Here is an 8,049-nt window from a genome sequence, read left to right as displayed (position 1 = left end):
AATAAATATAGAATTGGTTTAAATATATAAATAAGTATTAAATGGGTTTATAAGTATACATAAATATATAATGGGTTTATAAAGATGAATAAATAGAGAATGGATTTATATCTATAAATAGAGAATGGATTTATATATATAAATACATATAAAATATGTTCATATATATATAAATAAATACAAAATAAATGCATTTTTTTCTGTGTCCTCATCCCCTTTGCACTCTGCTCGACTCCTGACCCACGGAGCAGCTCGTGGCACAGATTCTCTGCTCCCTGCCCTCCTCACCTGCAGGAATTTCCACCCTCCTGCTCCTCGAGGTGTTTGGGGGCTGTGCTGCGGAGCAGGGGACAGGATGACAAATGAGCCACGCACAGCCCAGGAACGCCAGCGAGGCTCAGCTATTTTTAATTAGGAAGCGATGACAGCTGCCTGAATTCCCTGACACTGCATTAAAGACTCCCTGACCCAGACATCACCGGCCACCCTCCCAAGGCCACCAGCCCCCTGTCCCCACGGTCATTGTCCCCACCAGTCTGGGGACAAATCCGCCAGAAGGGAAATCCTGGGATGGCACAGGTGAGAGGAGGATGGCGAAGGTCAGGGTGATGGAAGTGTGATAAATGTTCACAAGGTTTGGAAGAATTTCGGGTGGAATTTCCAAATTTTGGAAAGGCGTTTTGGAATGCCTTTTCCATTTTGGGGTTGGKTAAAGCGGTGATGGATGGAGCAGGGCAGAGGCAGAGAGGCACAGAGGAGGCAGGGCAGGATGGTGCCTCGGGAGGTTTCACTGAAGGAGATTTTCCTCCACACCCAAAATGACCTGSATTTGGAAGGGTAAAAAAAATCACCTGGATTTGTATCAGGACTCCCCAAAAAGATGGGAGATGGGAGCTGTCCACTGGCACGAGGGATTGGCTGCTTGAACCCCAGCCAGCCCTGGAAAGGGGTCAAGAGCAAGACACCAACCCCAAAGAGAGAACACCAACCCCAAAGACAGAACACCAACCCCAAAGAGAGAACACCAACCCCAAAGAGAGAACAACAGCCCCGAAGAGAGAAAAACAGCCCCAAAGAGAGAACACCAACCCCAAACAGAGAACACCAACCCCAAAGAGAGAACCTCAATCCCAAAGAGAGAACACCAACCCCAAAGACGGAACAACAAACTCCCTTTTGTCCTCGGGGCTCACCCAGCACCGAGTCAAGCAGTGATCTCTCTACCTTGAGCTAACTGGTTGGTTTGAGGGGGAGAGATAAAGCCAAGATCCCCTTCCACCCTTCCCCAAGGGCCATGGGCAGAGGGATAGAGCAGCAAAGTCACCCAGATCACGTTGGAACTTGGCGTGAGCGAGACAAACGCATTAAGGGCCACGKYTGGGAACTTTCCAGCCTGGTGGCRGGGCTGGGAGGGGACAGAGCTGCTCTCTGCTGTTGCTAAAAACCCCCCCAAACCCCGCTCAGCCGAGCCCAATCCACGGCTCACTCCTCCCATTGGCTCGGCAGCCGCATCAAACCATCCTGACAGGTTTTCCTCCTCCTCTCCTCCTCCTCCTCACCCTGCTGCCTCCTGCCCGTGGCCGATTAACAGGGAAGAGCCAGCCAGCCACGGAATCGATCGTCTGCGAGAGGGAACGTGGCCRTGCAGGGCCGCATTTGCATTCCAGCCCCGTCCGCCTGCGTCTCCGCATCCCCAGCAGCGGCAACGCGCCCAGCTCAGCATGGATGGCAGGAGGGAGCAGCATGACCCAAACACCAGCAGAATCCTGCCTGATTAGAGAAAAATCCTTCTGGTAGCCTCAACTGGGGTTCCCATCTCGGTGATTGCTGGGAAGAAGTGGAAATACCCCAAACACGCCATAAGCAATGCACTGCCCAGTGGGATTTTAGGAAGTTTCTCGGTCTGAAGGCACCGGGAAGCTTTCTGGAGCAGGCAGAGAGTGTGGGAACAGCTTCCCTGGCTGAACTGGGATGGCTGGGGATAGGCAGTGATGCAGAAATTCGGGAGCAGTGGTTCCTTCCCCCAGGGAAATCCTGGGATTGGGCAATGAAACCCAGCAGCACTGGGACAACTCATCGGTTCCACCCCAGAGCGGGTCAGGATTTGGGAGAAGGCACAGAGGAGCTGGAACTGGCTTCCAGTGAATTATATAAATAAATACTAAATATAAACAAATCTATTTCTATACAAATTTCTACATAAATTACTGTATTTTATATAAATTTCTATTCATATTAAATAAAAATAAATCTATTTTTATTTATGTTCCCTAAACAAATATATATACATTTATATAAAATGTATATGTATATTTTTATATATATTTATATATTTTTATAAAATAGATTGATATTCATATATTTATTTATATTCATATATTTGTTTATATTTATATATTTATACAAAATATAAATGTCTATAAAATCTATTATATAACTAGAATTTATAATTTTTTTTATATTTTATTTAAATTTATATAGAGTTTTTCTGGAATATAGATTTATATAAAGATAAATTTATGTCCCAGCAAAACAGGCTGGAATTGACACTGGGCATCAATGAAACACCAACACCAAACACCCAAATATTGCCCCTGGTTTTGGAAGGAACTGGGACAAGGGAATTACTCAGTGATGATGGAGATCARGAGAGGGGTGAGTGACTCCACAGCGGCCCCAGAGCAGCTGATGACAGCCCCAGGCACGCAGTGAAACACCGGCCCTGTGGCTGTTTGCCTTCCCCACACAGGTGACTCAGCATCCGGACCCAGCAGCAAAAACTGGAGTTTCCTTTTCTGTCCAGGACAGCAAAGGTCAATGAACCCAGCAGAGCCATCCCTGCCATGGACATTGTCCCCAAAACACCACATCTYCCCAGCCTGGGCATTCCCCTTGCTCTCTGTCCTTTACATCACTCACTTGGGCAAAGTTCRAACCCAAACTGTTGTAAAATAATCCCAATTATTAACCAAAACAGGGAAATTTCCTCTGGGAATGGAATTTATATAAATATGAATTTATATTCCAGCCAAGCAGGCTGGGATTGACACTGGGCATCAATGAAGCATCAACATTTAGACAGCACTAAATTCAATTTAGCATAGACTTAGGAATCCAATCACTTATGAACATAGGAAATGTTTGGCTGGTTCAGTCTGAAAAAAACCATATTTTGGGAGCAGCAGGCCAGAGAAAGAGGCTGGAAAATAAAATAAAATTTCCTCTGGAAGTTTCCACTGCTAAATCTATTTATTTGTTTCAGGGGTGGGGGTGGCCAGACATAAAACACCAGGTCAGTTTAAAAAAAAAAAAAAAAAAAAAAAAAAAAAAAAAAAAAAAAAAAAAAAACCTAAAAAATGTCTGACCTGAATAAATCCATTTTTGCGAAATCCACGGGGATGGTTTCTTTAATATAAGATGGAACTTGGAGTTGAAAGGAGGAGAGAGAAGAAAAGAGCGCGCATAAAAATCAGGTTCAAATCCCTGCTTGGCCTCGCTCAGCAAAGAACTCTGAATTAGGTCTACAGTCACTTAAACAGCCTCAAATATTTTGGGATCTCTCCCCAGTTGCTGTGATCTGAGTTTCATCCTGAGGCAGAACAGCAAGAATGTTCCSAGCTCCCAAAAACGGCCCCGACTTYGGACAAACGCGTCAAACCCAAAAAAATCTCAAAACAAAAATCTGCTCCCTTTAGGAGCTTACGCAACATCGAGGTGTCCGTGCTCTGATTCCTCCCAGTTGTGGGCTCAAACTGGTGCAGAGCTCTGTGGAAGAGAATTCACGGGCTGGAAGGAAAGTTAAACTGATTTTTCCTAAATTTCATCTCCAAATTTTCCTCTCTTTACTTTAAGAGAAGCGTGAAATGAAGGAAAAACCAAGGTGATATAAAAATGAATTCTGGTAAGGAATTCTAGCATGAGTTAAAGCTGTTGGAGCTGCTCAAGGGGCAGAGCTTCTYGGATCAATAAAATGAAATAAAGAAAATTCATTTCATTTTCTAAATAAAATGAAAGCTCTTGCTGAGTAATTCTAGAATGGAAAAGATTCCATCCCTGACAGCCTGACCTCAAATTTTTCTCCTTCCTGTGACTTCCCAGACCCCAACATGGACAGATTGGCTGAAGCTGGAAAAAAAAATCAGATTCTTACCAGGAATGTGGAAATACCCAACAGAAGTCAGAGCTGGGATGGAGCCCCTGGAATAAGAGCAAGAAGAGAAATATGAATATAAGGAATAAAATGATGGATATTGACAACACCCATCTGATTTGATGAATACCTAACAGGAAACCCCAAACCCAGCAGAGGGAAAATTGTGYCCATAGCTCTGTTTCCCCAAGGCAATCCTGCTGATCGGGATGGATCAGCCTCTGGATTCCAGAATTCCAGGATTTCAGGATTCCAGGATTCCAGTCCCAACCTGCCTAATGGAGGGCAAGGAGCCAAGAAATCTGCGAGCCATTCTTGGGCCAACAGAATTCCATTCCCAGATTCCATTCTGCTTCCAAATTCCCAGTTTAACATACAAAATTTCCAATATATTCCTTCTCAGATCTGCCTCGCCTCAAACGCCATTGAAACCTCATCTGTCTTGTTTTTTTATTATGAGGAATTGTTTTCCGTGCGCATTTTAGAATTTTTTCCAGGAAAAATCACCCCAGGGCTGTGTCTCTCCTCAGTGAATGGATTTGATCCCAGTGAAGGGATTTGATCCCAGTGATGGGATTTGATCCCAGTGAAGGGATTTGATCCCAGCTCCTGGTTTGCTTCCCAGCCCCATCCCATCGACACAATTCCTCAGGAAAATTCAGGAGAATTCCTCAACAAAGCCAAACCACAGGAATATTTCTCATAACTGCTCCATTCCTCCGGTCCCAAAAGCTCTCCAAACTTCAATTCCATCTTGAAATAGCTCTGGCCAAGGTAACTCAGGGTTACAGGTCCCGTTCTGCTGTTAAAACCAGCTCAGAACAGTGCTGAGGCACAAAAAAAACGGCACAAAAAAGACACCAAAACCCCAATTCCTGCTCCAGAGCCAGTGGATCTGCCCATCCATGGACTCTGCCCATCCCAGCAGACAACATTCTTTCCTAGGATGACTAAAAATACGGGAATTGTTCATGAAATTGGGTAGGATGGGAATTTTTGAAGTGAGACGACCATCCCAGCATGGGAAACTGTAAAAGGGGATATCACATCCCGATTTCCCCACAAAMAGCTTTCCCAACTTGTTTCCCACAGAGGCACCTGCATTTGGGGGCAGCTGAGCAGTGACAAATGTTTGTTCATGGTCCTGTTCTCCCTTCCTCTGGCTGCATTCCTATATGTCCATATATGAGAAAAATATCAAATCCGTGCATATAAATATCAAAGGTATTAAAATTAGAAGGGATTTTGATGTTGGGCTTGAAAAAACACGACTGACACCACGCAGAGCTGTGGGAATGAGCTGCCTGCTCGGAAATCYGAGGATTTGGAGGATGGACCTTTCCCTCAAGGTGTTTCTTCCCACCCATCACCTGCTCAGGAAAATGAACTTGCCACAGTTGAGCTTTGACCCCTTTTCTTGGGTTTGTGCCACCCTATAAATATCACCACAGCACCCTAGAATAATTTGAATTTTGGTGACTGGAGACAAGTCTAATTTAACCAGGCTGGGTGCCTTTGGTACCAAACCAAGGCTCTCACAAACAACTCTTAAAACAAAATAATTTTTAGAAAAGCAAATTAACAAGTCCCTGCTCTCATTTGTTTAGGATGACACATCAACAAACACAGGCACCTTATTTATTTATTTTTTTTTTTCCCCACAAACAGCTTTTTATATCTCCTGGCCCAAAATAAGCCCAGCCCAGCTGCGGTGCTGTGTCACACAGTAATTACTCTATATAAGGCTGACCAAACAGGAATATTTGTGGGCCAGAAGCATGGAATTATTTTAGGACATACACAAACTTTCTCTGGGAGTGGTGAGAGGAGCTGTGGGTGCTGTGGTGCACCCAAGGAATGAGCAGACACCAGAGGGGTTTTTTCCCTGCTTGTTCCAAGCCTCACCAGGTGACAGGAAATGACTTTCCCAAATTTCGGCTCAAGGGGAAAGGAAAAAAAAAAGTTAAACCAAAAAGGAGAAGTGAGAATTGTTTACTCCTCCATAAATGAGGCTTTGCTCTGTGACAGGTTTGGAGATTCTCCCTCCAGGAAATCCTGCTAAACCACACCAAAACGTGTGGCAGAAGAGAAACAAGACCCTTAGAATATTTTTTAATGTCGGGAAGAAATGAAAAATAGTTTTAAAAAATAATAACAAATCAAGCAAAAATAATAAATCAATCAATAAAATCCCAGGATGAGTTGGAAGTTGGACCTTAAAGCTCCTCCAGTTCCATGGGCAGCGACAGCTTCCTCCATCCAGGCTGTTCAGAGCTCCATCCAACTCAAGGATGCCCTTGCTCTCCTGATTTTTGGCAATTTTTGGCAATTTTTGGCCATTTTTGGCAATTTTTGGCAATTCTTTGGCAATTTTTTGGCGCTATTTAGGCTCCCTGAATCCCAGCCCCTAAATCCCAACTCCCTCACCCTTTCAAACCCGGGGATTTCTGTGAGGAATCCAAGGAGAGGTTCAGTGTTGGAAAAGGGGCAGAGCTGAGTTCAAAACCCCTGCAGGAATTGGTGGCACTGCTCTGGACTGAGTTTCACCTTCCAAAATCTCCCCCCTTCCAAAATCTCCCTCCTCCTCCTCCAYRGGGGCACARGGTGGAAAAGAAAAGTGATTTAGCAAATAGGAACGCAGCAAATCCAAAACAGAACCAGAGGGGATTAAAGCAAATCCCCAGCCTGTCCTAACATGTGCTTTCTGCCCAAATCCTGCAGCAATTCCTGCTGTTTTCAGGGGGTTCTTCCAGGAATTTTGGGATTAAACTTGGACAGCGCAGGTCCCAGGAGTGARATGATGCTCAAACCCATCCTCAGAGCCCAAGGGACCAAAATGTGCTTGGGTTTTGGCTGGAAGGGCTGGGAGAAATGACAGCATCTGCCTGGCACCAAATTCCCATCCTTAATTAGGGACTTCAAAAATAAATCCAGGTTTCTGAGCAGGGTGGTGGGTGGGAAATGAAATAAAATAGAGTTTTTAATGATCTCGGTGAAACTTGAGTCTGTTTTCCACTTAATATGGATTTTTGCACCCAGGAATTTAATGGAATCAAAGGATGGATTGGGGTTGGAAGGATACTTAAAGATGATCCAGTTCAAGTGAAAAATTGTTTTTTTTCAGTTGGTTTTACAACCACGCAGCAGCAATGGATTTGTTTGATACAGCACGGCACAAATATTGCACAAAAAATCAGAGTGTTAATTAATTATCCGTTATTAATTATGTGAATGATCAGTTCAGTTCCCAACAAAAGCTCATCCCTCCGCACTGGTTGGAGCATCTCACCTCTGCTCAGCTCCTCCTCGGGCTCTGGGCAGTGGGAAGGAGCAGCTGGATTTGGGGTGGTCACTTTTTGGTGTGGTTCTCAAAAGGGTTTTCAGCAGCACTGGCAGACCCTGGAAAAGAGGGAAATTCGTGGTGGAATTAGAAATGAAATCCAGATTTTCCTCAGCTACTGATTGCTGGAGAGCCCAGCTCTGTGCACGTGCTGGGAGTTGCCTCAAAGGGAATATTTTCCTTCTTTTCTTCTTCTTTGGATATCCATGATCCTGAAACCTTCCTCTGCTTGGAATCAAGGTAAGCACAACACAGGAATTACAGGAGAATTGAGGAAAACCTCAGAAAACAAATCTGTTTTCCACAGGATTTGTTTCTTCTCCCTCAATCTGCCACCAACACTCAGCTACATGGGAGAAAATGGATTTAAATCAAATTAAAATTGTGTCTGGTTCATTATTAGCACCTTCTAACAGTGCTGAAGCTCTCACTTGGTGCCAGAACTCGGATTATAGGGACAACAAAGAACTGGCAGCAGGTTCAGACCTGGCCTAAATCCTGAATTAAAACCTGAGCCCAAAAAACAGCGACCAGAACCCGAATTCTGCCCAAGTTGCCC

At 44.4% G+C, this 8,049-nt stretch overlaps 1 long non-coding RNA gene across 1 annotated transcript in view; it reads right to left on the bottom strand.

Annotated features, from left to right (window-relative positions):
* Window positions 1-7,786, bottom strand: part of LOC130585889 (uncharacterized) — a 38,176-nt gene extending 30,390 nt beyond the window's left edge. Inside the window, exons 1-2 of the long non-coding RNA XR_008966640.1 lie at window positions 7,440-7,786; window positions 4,151-4,197 (exon numbers count right to left, since the gene is read on the bottom strand). This is a non-coding gene — a long non-coding RNA (uncharacterized LOC130585889). The remainder of the gene's footprint in view (window positions 1-4,150; window positions 4,198-7,439) is intronic.
* Between the last annotated feature and the right edge of the window lie 263 nt (window positions 7,787-8,049).

The sequence above is a fragment of the Malurus melanocephalus genome, unplaced genomic scaffold (genome assembly GCF_030028575.1).
Source record: "Malurus melanocephalus ecotype Western Australia unplaced genomic scaffold, MMel_1.1 scaffold_993, whole genome shotgun sequence".
NCBI classification, from domain to species: domain Eukaryota; kingdom Metazoa; phylum Chordata; class Aves; order Passeriformes; family Maluridae; genus Malurus; species Malurus melanocephalus.
This window is presented reverse-complemented; position numbering and strand designations above follow the sequence as displayed.